Source organism: Schistocerca gregaria, chromosome 3, assembly GCF_023897955.1.
Source record: "Schistocerca gregaria isolate iqSchGreg1 chromosome 3, iqSchGreg1.2, whole genome shotgun sequence".
NCBI lineage: Eukaryota > Metazoa > Arthropoda > Insecta > Orthoptera > Acrididae > Schistocerca > Schistocerca gregaria.
The window spans coordinates 9,846,388-9,861,080 of NC_064922.1; positions in this window are offsets into that span (position 1 = coordinate 9,846,388).

Sequence of the window (14,693 nt, forward strand, 5' to 3'; positions counted from 1 at the left end):
ACGATCAAAGCGTAGACTGTTTGAGACATTACTCCCATGGAGGAAAGAGCGCATGGAGAGTGTTGTATTCAATCCCGATGCAATTTCTGTGTTTCATCAACACTCTGATGGTCCACAGATTACAGAATGCCTCCAGATGTGCATCGGTAACTACTACTGGTCTTCCAGGGAGCGATCAAAGCGACGACTGTTTGAGACATTACTTCTATAGAGTAAAGTGCGCATGGTGACTGTTGTATTCAATCCCGATGCAATTTCTGTGTTTCATCAACACTCTGATAGTCCACAGATTACAGAATGAGCCCAGATGTGCATCGGAAACTACTACTGGACTTCTAAGGAACGATCAAATCGTAGACTGTTTGAGTCATTACTCCCATGTAGGAAAGTTCGCATGGTGACTGTTGTATTCAATCCCGATGCATTTTCTGTGTTTCATCAACACTCTGATAGTCCACAGACTACAGAATGCCTCCAGATGTGCATTAGAAACTACCACTGGTCTTCCAGGGAACGATCAAAGCGTAGACTGTTTGAGACTTTACTCCCATGGAGGGAAGTGCAGAATGGTGCCTGTTGTATTCAATCCCGATGCAATGTATGTGTTTCATCATCACTCTGATAGTCCTCAGATTACTGAATGCCTCGGAAACTACTGCTGGTCTTCCAGGGAACGATCAAAGCGTAGACGCTTTGAGATATTACTCCCATGGAGGAAAGTGCGCATGGTAACTGTTGTACCAATCCCGATGCAATTTCTGTGTTTCATCAACACTCTGATAGTCCACAGATAACAGAATGCCTCCAGATTTCCATTGGAAACTACTACTAGCCTTCCAGGTAACGATCAAAGCGAAAACTCTTTGAGACATTACTCCCATGGAGGGAAGTGCGCATGGTCACTGTTGTATTCATTTCTGATGCATTTTCTGTGTTTCATCAACACTCTGATAGTTCACAGATTACAGACTGTCTCCAGATGTGCATCGGAAACTACTACTGCCTTCCTGGGCACGATCAAAGCGTAGACTGTTTCAGACATTACTCCCAGGGAGGAAAGTGCGCATGGTGACTGTTGTATTCAATTCCGATGCATTTTCTGTGTTTCATCAACATTCTGATAGTCCACAGGTTACAGATTGTCTAAAGATGTGCATCGGAAGCTACTACTGCCTTCCTGGGAACGATCAAATCATAGACTGTTTCAGACATTGCTCCCATGGAGGAAAGTGTCCATGGTGACTGTTGTATTCAATCCCGAGGCAATGTCTGTGTTTCATCAACACTTTGAAGGTCACCAGATTACAGAATGCCTCCAGATGTGCATCGGAAACTACCACTGGTCTTCCAGGGAACGATGAAAGCGTATCCTGTTTGAGAATTACTCCTATGGAGGAAAGTGCGGATTTTGACTGTTGTATTAACTCCCGGTGCAATTTCTGTGTTTCATCAACAGTCTGATAGTCCACAGATTACAGAATGCCTCCAGATGTGCATCATAAGCTACTACTGGTCTTCCTGGGACCGATCAAAGCGTAGACTGTTTCAGACATTTCTCCCATGGAGGAAAGTGCGCATGGTGACTGTTGTATTCAATCCCGAGGCAATTTCTGTGTTTCATCAAAACTTTGAAGTTCCTCACATTACAGAATGCCTCCATATGTGCATCGGAAACTACTACTGGTCTTCCAGGGAATGATGAAAGCGTACACTGTTAGAGACATTACTAACATGGAGGAAAGTGCGCATGGTGACTCTTGTACTCAATCCCGATGCAGTTTCTGTGTTTCATCGATACTCTGATAGTCCACAGATTACAGAATGCCTCCAGATGTCCATCGGAAACTACTACTGGTCTTCCAGGGAACGATCAAACCGTAGCCTGTTTGAGAATTACTCCCATTGAGGAAAGTGCGGATGGTGACTGTTGTATTCACTCCCGATGCAATTTCTGTGTTTCGTCAAAAGTCTGATAGTCCACAGATTACAGAATGGCTCCAGATGTGCATCGGAAGCTACTACTGGACTTCTAGGGAACGATCAAAGCGTAGACTGTTTGAGACATTACTAACATGGAGGAAAGTGCGGATGGTGACTATTGTATTCAATCCCGATGCAATTTCTGTGTTTCATCAACACTTTGAAGGTCCACAGATTACAGAATGCGTCCAGATGTGCATCGGAAACTACTACTGGTCTTCCAGGAAACGATCAAGGTGTAGACTGTTTGAGACATTGCTCAAATGGAGGAAAGTGCGCATGGTGACTGTTGTATTCAACCCCGATGCAATTCCTGTGTTTCATCAACACTGTGATAGTCCACAGATTACAGAATGCCTCCAGATGTGCATCGGTAACTACTACTGGTCTTCAAGGGAACGATCAAAGCGTAGACTATTAGAGACATTCCTCCCATGGAGGAAAGTGCGCATGGTGACTCTTGTATTCAATCCCGATGCAATTTCTGTGTTTCATCAACACTCAGATAGTCTACAGATTACAGAATGCCTCCAGATGTGCATCGGTAACTACTACTGTTCTTCAAGGGAACGATCAAAGCGTAGACTCTTTGAGACATTACTCCCATAGAGGAAAGTGCGCATGCTACTGTTGTATTCAATCCCGTGGTAATTAACGTGTTTCATGAACACTTTGAAGGTCCACAGATTACAGATTGTCTCCAGATGTGCATCGGAAACTACTACTGGTCTTCCTGGGAACGATCAAAACGTAGACTGTTTGAGAATTACTCCCATATAGGAAAGTACGCATGGTAACTGTTGTATTCAATCCCGATGCAATTTCTGTGTTTCATGAACACTCTGATTGTCCACAGATTACAGAATGCCTTCAGATGTGCATCGGAAACTACTACTTCTCTTCCAGGGAACGATCAAAGCGTAGACTGTTTGAGACATTACTCCCATGGAGGAAAGAGCGCATGGAGAGTGTTGTATTCAATCCCGATGCAATTTCTGTGTTTCATCAACACTCTGATGGTCCACAGATTACAGAATGCCTCCAGATGTGCATCGGTAACTACTACTGGTCTTCCAGGGAGCGATCAAAGCGACGACTGTTTGAGACATTACTTCTATAGAGTAAAGTGCGCATGGTGACTGTTGTATTCAATCCCGATGCAATTTCTGTGTTTCATCAACACTCTGATAGTCCACAGATTACAGAATGAGCCCAGATGTGCATCGGAAACTACCACTGGTCTTCCAGGGAACGATCAAAGCGTAAACTCTTTGAGACATTACTCCCATGGAGGAAAGTGCGCTTGGTGACTGTTGTATTCCATCGCGATGCAATTTCTGTGTTTCATCAACAGTCTGATAGTCCACAGATTAGAGAATGCCTCCAGATGTGCATCGGGAACAACTACTGGCCTTCCAGGGAACGATCAAAGCGTAGACTGTTTGAGACATTACTCCCATGGAGGAAAGTGCGCATGGTGACTGTTGTATTCAATCCCGATGCAATTTCTGTGTTTCATCAACACTCTGATAGTCCACAGATTACAGAATACCTGAAGATGTGCATCAGAAACTACCACTGGTCTTCCAGGGAACGATCAAAGCGTAGACTGTTTGAGACTTTACTCCCATATAGTAAAGTGCACATGTTGACTGTTGTTTTCAATCCCGATGCAATTTCTGTGTTTCATCATCACTCTGATAGTCCACAGATTACAGAATGCCTCCAGATGTGCATCGGAAACTACTGCTGGTCTTCCAGGGAACGATCAAATCGTAGACTCTTTCAGACATTACTCCCATGGAGGAAAGTGCGCATGGTGACTGTTGTATTCAATCCCGAGGCAATTTCCGGGTTTCATCAAAACTTTGAAGGTCCACAGATTACAGATTGTGTCCAGATGTGCATCGGAAGCTACTACTCGTCTTCCTGGGAACGATCAAAACGTAGACTGTTTGAGAATTAATCCCATGGAGGAAATTACGCATGATAACTGTTGTATTCAATCCCGATGCAATTTCTGTGTTTCATCAACACTCTGATAGTCCACAGATTACAGATTATCTCCAGATGTGCATCGGATACTACTACTGGTCTTCCTGGGAACGATCAAAACGTAGACTGTTTGAGAATTACTCCCATGGAGGAAAGTGCGCAAGGAGACTGTTGTATCCAATCCCGATGCAATTTCTGTGTTTCACCAACACTCTGATAGTCCACAGATTACAGAATGCCTCCAGATGTGCATCGGAAACTACTACTGGTCTTCCAGGGAACGATCAAAGCGTAAACTCTTTGAGGCATTACTCCCATGGAGGAAAGTGCGCATGGTGACTGTTGTATTCCATCGCGATGCAATTTCTGTGTTTCATCAACAGTCTGATAGTCCACAGATTAGAGAATGCCTCCAGATGTGCATCGGGAACAACTACTGGCCTTCCAGGGAACGATCAAAGCGTAGACTGTTTGAGACATTACTCCCATGGAGGAAAGTGCGCATGGTGACTGTTGTATTCAATCCCGATGCAATTTCTGTGTTTCATCAACACTCTGATAGTCCACAGATTACAGAATACCTGAAGATGTGCATCAGAAACTACCACTGGTCTTCCAGGGAACGATCAAAGCGTAGACTGTTTGAGACTTTACTCCCATGGAGGGAAGTGCAGAATGGTGACTGTTGTATTCAATCCCGATGCAATGTATGTGTTTCATCATCACTCTGATAGTCCTCAGATTACAGAATGCCTCGGAAAGTACTGCTGGTCTTCCAGGGAACGATCAAAGCGTAGACTCTTTGAGACATTACTCCTATGGAGGAAAGTGCGCATGGAGACTCTTGTATTCAATCCCGATGCAATTTCTGTGTTTCATCATCACTCTGATAGTCCTCAGATTACTGAATGCCTCGGAAACTACTGCTGGTCTTCCAGGGAACGATCAAAGCGTAGACTCTTTGAGATATTACTCCCATGGAGGAAAGTGCGCTTGTTAACTGTTGTACCAATCCCGATGCAATTTCTGTGTTTCATCTACACTCTGATAGTCCACAGATAACTGAATGCCTCCAGATTTCCATCGGAAACTACTACTAGTCTTCCAGGTAACGATCAAAGCGAAAACTCTTTGAGACATTACTCCCATGGAGGGAAGTGCGCATGGTCACTGTTGTATTCATTTCTGATGCATTTTCTGTGCTACATCAACACTCTGATAGTCCACAGATTACAGACTGTCTCCAGATGTGCATCGGAAACTACTACTGCCTTCCTGGGCACGATCAAAGTGTAGACTGTTTCAGACATTACTCCCAGGGAGGAAAGTGCGCATGGTGACTGTTGTATTCAATTCCGATGCATTTTCTGTGTTTCATCAACATTCTGATAGTCCACAGGTTACAGATTGTCTCCAGATGTGCATCGGAAGCTACTACTGCCTTCCTGGGAACGATCAAATCATAGACTGTTTCAGACATTGCTCCCATTTAGGAAAGTGCGCATGGTGACTGTTGTATTCAATCCCGATGCAATTTCTGTGTTTCATCAACACTGTGATAGTCCACAGATTACAGAATGCCTCCACATGTGCATCGGTAACTACTACTGGTTTTCAAGGGAACGATCAAAGCGTAGACTGTTTGAGTCATTCCTCCCATGGAGGAAAGTGCGCATGCTGACTGTTGTATTCAATCCCGCGAAATTTCTGTGTTTCATCAACACTTTAAAGGTCCACAGATTACAGATTGTCTCCAGATGTGCATCGGAATCTACTACTGGTCTTCCTGGGAACGATCAAAACGTAGACTGTTTGAGAATTAATCCCATGGAGGAAATTACGCATGGTAACTGTTGTATTCTATCCCGATGCAATTTCTGTGCTTCATCAACACTCTGATAGTCCACAGATTACAGATTGTCTCCAGATGTGCATCGGAAACAACTACTGGCCTTCCAGGGAACGATCAAAGCGTAGACTGTTTGAGACATTACTCCCATGGAGGAAAGAGCGCATGGTGACTGTTGTATTCAATCCCGATGCAATTTCTGTGTTTCATCAACACTCTGATAGTCCACAGATTACAGAATGCCTCCACATGTGCATCGGAAACTACTACTGGTCTTCCAGGGAACGATGAAAGCGTAAACTCTTTCAGGCATTACTCCCATGGAGGAAAGTGCGCATGGTGACTGTTGTATTCCATCGCGATGCAATTTCTGTGTTTCATCAACAGTCTGATAGTCCACAGATTAGAGAATGCCTCCAGATGTGCATCGGAAACAACTACTGGCCTTCCAGGGAACGATCAAAGCGTAGACTGTTTGAGACATTACTCCCATGGAGGAAAGTGCGCATGGTGACTGTTGTATTCAATCCCGATGCAATTTCTGTGTTTCATCAACACTCTGATAGTCAACAGATTACAGAATACCTGAAGATGTGCATCAGAAACTACCACTGGTCTTCCAGGGAACGATCAAAGCGTAGACTGTTTGAGACTTTACTCCCATGGAGGGAAGTGCAGAATGGTGACTGTTGTATTCAATCCCGATGCAATGTATGTGTTTCATCATCACTCTGATAGTCCTCAGATTACAGAATGACTCGGAAAGTACTGCTGGTCTTCCAGGGAACGATCAAAGCGTAGACTCTTTGAGACATTACTCCCATGGAGGAAAGTGCGCATGGTGACTGTTGTATTCAATCCCGATGCAATTTCTGTGTTTCATCATCACTCTGATAGTCCTCAGATTACTGAATGCCTCGGAAACTGCTGCTGGTCTTCCAGGGAACGATCAAAGCGTAGACTCTTTGAGATATTACTCCCATGGAGGAATGTGCGCATGGTAACTGTTGTACCAATCCCGATGCAATTTCTGTGTTTCATCAACACTCTGATAGTCCACAGATAACAGAATGCCTCCAGATTTCCATCTGAAACTACTACCAGTATTCCAGGTAACGATCAAACTCTTTGAGACATTACTCCCATGGAGGGAAGTGCGCATGGTCACTGTTGTATTCATTTCTGATGCATTTTCTGCGTTTCATCAACACCCTGATAGTCCACAGGTTACAGATTGTCTCCAGATGTGCATTGGAAGCTACTACTGCCTTCCTGGGAACGATCAAGTCATAGAATGTTTCAGACATTACTCCCATAGAGGAAAGTAATCATGCTGACTGTTGTAATCAATCCCGAGCAATTTCTTTGTTTCATCAACACTCTGATAGTCCACAGATTACAGAATGCCTCCAGGTGTGAATCGGAAACTACTGCTGGTCTTCCAGGGAACGATCAAAGCGTATCCTGTTTGAGAATTACTCCCATGGAGGAAAGTGCGGATTTTGACTGTTGTATTAACTCCGGATGCAATTTCTGTGTTTCATCAACAGTCTGATAGTCCACAGATTACAGAATGCCTCCAGATGTGCATCGGAAACTATTACTGGATTTCGAGGGTACGATCAAAGCGTAGACTATTTGAGACATTACTAACATGGAGGAAGTGCGAATGGTTACTATTGTATTCAATCCCGATGCAATTTCTGTGTTTCATCAACACTTTGAAGGTCCACAGATTAAGAATGCCTCCAGATGAGCATCGGAAACTACTACTGGTCTTCCAGGGAACGATCAAAGCGTCGACTGTTTGAGACATTACTCCCATAGAGGAAAGTAATCATGCTGACTGTTGTATTCAATCCCGAGCAATTTCTGTGTTTCATCAACACTTTGAAGGTCCACAGATTACAGATTGTCTCCAGATGTGCATCGGAATCTACTACTGGTCTTTCTGGGAACGATCATAGCGTAGACTGTTTGAGAATTACTCCCACGGAGGAAAGTGCGCATGGTGACTGTTGTATTCAATTTCGATGCAATTTCTGTGTTTCATCAACACTCTGATAGTCCACAGATTAGAGATTGTCTCCAGATGTGCATCATAAGCTACTACTGGTCTTCCTGGGACCGATCAAAGCGTAGACTGTTTCAGACATTACTCCCATGGAGGAAAGTGCGCATGGTGACTGTTGTATTCAATCCCGATGCAATTTCTGTGTTTCATCAACAATTTGAAGGTCCACAGATTACAGAATGCCTCCAGATGTGCACCGGAAACTACTACTGGTCTTCCAGGAAACGATCAAGTCGTAGACTGTTTGAGACATTGCTCAAATGGAGGAAAGTGCGCATGGTGACTGTTGTATTCAACCCCGATGCAATTCCTGTGTTTCATCAACACTGTGATAGTCCACAGATTACAGAATGAGCCCAGGTGTGCATCGGAAACTACGTCTGGTCTTCCAGGGAACGATCAAAGCGTAGACTGTTTGAGACATTACTCCCATTCAGGAAAGTGCGCATGGTGACTGTTGTATTCAATCCCGATGCAATTTCTGTGTTTCATCAACACTCTGATAGTCCACAGATTGCAGAATGCCTCCAGATGTGCATCGGAAACTACTACTGGTCTTCCAGGGCACGATCAAAGCGTAAACTCTTTGAGACATTACTCCCATGGAGGATAGTGCGCATGGTGCCTGTTGTATTCAATCCCGATGCAATTTCTATGTTTCATCAACACTCAGATAGTCCACAGATTACAGAATGCCTCCAGATGTGCATCGGAAACTACTACTGGACTTCTAAGGAACGATCAAAGCGTAGACTGTTTGAGACATTACTCCCATTCAGGAAAGTGCGCATGGTGACTGTTGTATTCGATCCCGATGCAATTTCTGTGTTTCATCAACACTCAGATATTCCACATATTACCGAATGCCTCCAGATGTGCATCGGAAACTAATACTGGCCTTCCAGGGAACGATCAAAGCGTAGACTGTTTGGGTCATTACTCCCATGGAGGAAAGTTCGCATGGTGACTGTTGTATTCAATGGCGATGCATTTTCTGTGTTTCAGCAACACTCTGATAGTCCACAGATTACAGAATGCCTCCAGATGTGCATCAGAAACTACCACTGGTCTTCCAGGGAACGATCAAAGCGTAGACTTTTTGAGACATTACTCCCATGGAGTAAAGTACACATGGTGACTGTTGTTTTCAATCCCGATGCAATTTCTGTGTTTCATCATCACTCTGATAGTCCACAGATTACAGAATGCCTCCAGATGTGCATCGGAAACTACTACTAGTCTTCCAGGTAACGATCAAGGCGAAAACTCTTTGAGACATTACTCCCATGGAGAAAAGTGCGCATGGTGACTGTTGTATTCATTCCCAATGCATTTTCTGTGTTTCATCAACACGCTGATAGCCCACAGATTACAGATTGTCTCCAGATGTGCATCGGAAACTACTACTGGTCTTCCTGGGAACGATCAAAGCGTAGACTGTTTCAGACATTACTCCCATGGAGGAAAGTGCGCATGGTGACTGTTGTAGTCAATCCCGAGATAATTTCTGTGTTTCATCAACAATTTGAAGGTCCACAGATTACAGAATGCCTCCAGATGTCCATCGGAAACTACTACTGGTCTTCCAGGGAACGATCAAAGCGTAGCATGTTTGAGAATTACTCCCATGGAGGAAAGTGCGGATGGTGACTGTTGTATTCACTCCCAATGCAATTTCTGTGTTTCGTCAACAGTCTGATAGTCCACAGATTGCAGAATGCCTCCAGATGTGCATCGGTAGCTACTACTTTTCTTCACGGGAACGATCAAAGCGTAGACTCTTTGAGACATTACTCCCATAGAGGAAAGTGCGCATGGTGACAGTTGTATACAATCCCGAGGCAATTTCTGTGTTTCATCAACACCTTGAAGGTCCACAGATTACAGATTGTCTCCAGATGTGCATCGGAAACTACTACTGGTCTTCCTGGGAACGATCAAAACGTAGACTGTTTGAGAATTACTCCCATGGAGGAAAGTACAAATGGTAACTGTTGTATTCAATCCCGATGCAATTTCTTAGTTTCATCAACACTCTGATAGTCCACAGATTACAGAATGCCTCTAGATGTGAATCGGAAATTACTACTGGTCTTCCAGGGAACGATCAAAGCGTCGACTGTTTGAGACATTACTCCCATAGAGGAATAGCGCATGGTGAGTGTTGTATTCAATCCCGATGCAATTTCTGCGTTTCATCAACACTCTGATAGTCCACAGATTACAGAATGGATCCAGATGTGCATCGGAATCTACTACTGGTCTTCCTGGGAACGATCAAAGTGTTAACTCTTTGAGACATTACTCCCACGAAGGAAAGTGCGCATGGTGACTGTTGTATTCATTCCCCATGCATGTTCTGTGTTTCGTCAACACTTTGATAGTCCACAGATTACAGACTGCCTCCAGATGTGCATCGGAAACTACTAGTGGTCTTCCTGGGTACGATCAGAGCGTAGACTGTTTGAGACATTACTCCCATAGAGGAAAGTGCACATGGTGACTGTTGTATTCAATCACGATGCAATTTCTGTGTTTCATCAACTCTCTGATAGTCCACAGATTACACAATGCCCCGAGATGTGCATCGGAATCTACGTCTGGTCTTCCAGTAAACGATCAAAGCGTAGACTGTTTGAGCCATTACTCCCATTCAGGAAAGTGCGCATGGTGACTGTTGTGTTCAATCCCGATGCAAATTTCTGTGTTTCATCAACACTCTGATAGTCCACAGATTGCAGAATGCCTCCAGATGTGCATCGGAAACTACTACTGGTCTTCCAGGGAACGATCAAAGCGTAAACTCTTTGAGACATTAATCCCATGGAGGAAAGTGCGCATGGTGACTGTTGTATTCAATCCCGATGCAATTTCTGTGTTTCATAAACACTCAGATAGTCCACAGATTACAGAATGACCCCAGATGTGCATCGGAAACTAATACTGGCCTTCCAGCCAACGATCAATGCGTAGACTGTTTGAGTCATTACTCCCATGGAGGAAAGTGCTCATGGTGACTGTTGTATTCAATCCCGATGTAAATTCTGTGTTTCATCAACACTCTGACAGTCCACCGATTACAGAATGCCTCCAGATGTGTATCGGAAACTACTACTGGTCTTCCAGGTAACGATCAAGGCGAAAACTCTTTGAGACATTACTCCCGTGGGGGAAAGTGCGGATGGTGACTGTTGTATTCACTCCAGATGCAATTTATGTGTTTTGTCAACAGTCTGATAGTCCACAGATTACAGAATGCCTCCAGATGTGCATCGGTAACTACTACTGGTCTTCAAGGTAACGATCAAAGCGTAGACTCTTTGAGACATTACTCCCATAGAGGAAAGTGCGCATTGTGACAGTTGTATTCAATCCCGAGGCAATTTCTGTGTTCCATCAACACTTTGAGGGTCCACAGATTACAGATTGTCTCCAGATGTGCATCGGAAGCTACTACTGGTCTTCCTGGGAACGAACAAAACGTAGGCTGTTTGAGAATTACTCCCATGAAGGAAAGTGCGCATGGTAACTGTTGTATTCAATCCCGATGCAATTTCTGTGTTTCAACAACACTCTGATAGTACACAGATAACAGAATGCTTCCAGATGTGCATCGGAAATTACTACTGGTCTTCGAGGGATCGTCCAAAGCGTAGACTGTTTGAGACATTACTCCCATGGAGGAAAGTGCGCATGGTGACTGTTGTATTCAATCCCGATGCAATTTATGTGTTTCATCAACACTCTGACAGTCTACAGATTACAGAATGCCTCCAGATGTGCATCGGAAACTACTACTGGTCTTCCAGGTAACGATCAAAGAGAAATCTCTTTGAGACATTACTCCCATGGAGGAAAGTGCTCATGGTGACTGTTGTATTCATTCCCGATGCATTTTCTGTGTTTCATCAACACTCCGATAGTCCACAGATTACAGATTGTCTCCAGATGTGCATCGGAAACTACTACTGGTCTTCCTGGGAACGATCAAAGCGTAGACTGTTTCAGACATTACTCCCATGGAGGAAAGTGCGCATGGTGACTATTGTATTCAATCCCGAAATAATTTCTGTGTTTCATCAACAATTTGAAGGTACACAGATTACAGAATGCCTCCAGATGTCCATCGGAAACTATTACTGGTCTTCCAGGTAACGATCAAGGCGAAAACTCTTTGAGACATTACTCCCGTGGGGGAAAGTGCGGATGGTGACTGTTGTATTCACTCCAGATGCAATTTCTGTGTTTCATCAACACTCTGACAGTCTACAGATTACAGAATGCCTCCAGATGTGCATCGGAAACTACTACTGGTCTTCCAGGTAACGATCAAAGAGAAATCTCTTTGAGACATTACTCCCATGGAGGAAAGTGCGGATGGTGACTGTTGTATTCACTCCCGATGCAATTTCTGTGTTTCGTCAACAGTCTGATAGTCCACAGATTACAGAATGCCTCCAGATGTGCATCGGAATCTACGTCTGGTCTTCCAGTAAACGATCAAAGCTTAGACTGTTTGAGCCATTACTCCCATTCAGGAAAGTGCGCATGGTGACTGTTGTGTTCAATCCCGATTCAATTTCTGTGTTTCATCAACACTTTGAAGGTCCACAGATTACAGAATGCCTCCAGATGTGCATCGGAAACTACTACTGGTCTTCCAGGAAACGATCAAGGCGTAGACTGTTTGAGACATTGCTCCCATGGAGGAAAGTGCGCATGGTGACTGTTGTATTCAATCCCGATGCAATTTCTGTGTTTCATCAACACTACGATAGTCCACAGATTACAGAATGCCTCCAGATGTGCATCGGTAACTACTACTGGTCTTCCAGGGAACGATCAAAGCGACGACTGTTTGAGACATTACTCCTATAGAGGAAAGTGCGCATGGTGACTGTTGTATTCAATCCCGATGCAATTTCTGTGTTTCATCAACACTCTGATAGTCCACAGATAACAGAATGCCTCCAGATATGCATCGGAAATTACTACTGGTCTTCCAGGAAACGATCAAGGCGTAGAATGTTTGAGACATTGCACCCATGGAGGGAAGTGGGCATGGTAACTGTTGTATTCAATCCCGATGCAATTTCTGTGTTTCATCAACACTGTGATAGTCCACAGATTACAGACTGTCTCCAGATGTGCATCGGAAACTACTACTGGTCTTCCAGGTAACGATCAAAGCGTAAACTCTTTGAGACATTACTCCCATTGTGGAAAGTGCGCATGGTGACTGTTGTATTTATTCCCGATGCATTTTCTGTGTTTCATCAACACTCTGATAGTCCACAGATTACAGATTGTCTCCAGTTGTGCATCGGAAACTACTACTGGTCTTCCTGGGAACGATGAAAGCGTAGACTCTTTGAGACATTACTCCCATAGAGGAAAGTGCGCATGGTGACAGTTGTATTCAATCCCGAGGCAATTTCTGTGTTCCATCAACGCTTTGAGGGTCCACAGATTACAGATTGTCTCCAGATGTGCATCGGAAGCTACTACTGGTCTTCCTGGGAACGAACAAAACGTAGACTGTTTGAGAATTACTCCCATGGAGGAAAGTGCGCATGGTAACTGTTGTATTCAATCCCGATGCAATTTCTGTGTTTCAACAACACTCTGATAGTACACAGATAACAGAATGCCTCCAGATGTGGATCGGAAATTACTACTGGTCATCCAGGGATCGTCCAAAGCGTAGACTGTTTGAGACATTACTCCCATGGAGGAAAGTGCGCATGGTAACTGTTGTATTCAATCCCGATACAATTTCTGTGTTTCATCAACACTCTGACAGTCTACAGATTACAGAATGCCTCCAGATGTACATCGGAAACTACTACTGGTCTTCCAGGTAACGATGAAAGAGAAAACTCTTTGAGACATTTCTCCCATGGAGGTAAGTGCGCATGGTGACTGTTGTATTCATTCCCGATGAATTTTCTGTGTTTCATCAACACTCCGATAGTCCACAGATGACAGATTGTCTCCAGATGTGCATCGGAAACTACTACTGGTCTTCCTGGGAACGATCAAAGCGTAGACTGTTTCAGACATTACTCCCATGGAGAACAGTGCGCATGGTGACTATTGTATTCAATCCCGAGATAATTTCTGTGTTTCATCAACAATTTGAAGGTCCACAGATTACAGAATGCCTCCAGATGTCCATCGGAAACTACTACTGGTCTTCCAGGGAACGATCAAAGCATAGCCAATTTGAGAATTACTCCCATGGAGGAAAGTGCGGATGGTGACTGTTGTATTCACTCCCGATGCAATTTCTGTGTTTCGTCAACAGTCTGATAGTCCACAGATTACAGAATGCCTCCAGATGTGCATCGGAAACTACTACTGGACTTCTAGGGAACGATCAAAGCGTAGACTGTTTGAGACATTACTAAAATGGAAGAAAGGGCGGATGGTGACTGTTGTATTCAATCCCGATCCAATTTCTGTGTTTCATCAACACTTTGAAGGTCCACAGATTACTGAATGCCTCCAGATGTGCATCGGAAACTACTACTGGTCTTCCAGGAAACGATCAAGCCGTAGACTGTTTGAGACATTGCTCGCATGGAGGAAAGTTCGCATGGTGACTGTTGTATTCAATCCCGATGCAATTTCTGTGTTTCATCAACACTGTGATAGTCCACACATTACAGAATGCCGCCAGATGTGCATCGGAATCTACTACTGGTCTTCCTGGGAACGATCAAATAGTAGACTGTTTGAGAATTACTCCCATGGAGGAAAGTACGCATGGTAACTGTTGTATTCAATCCCGAT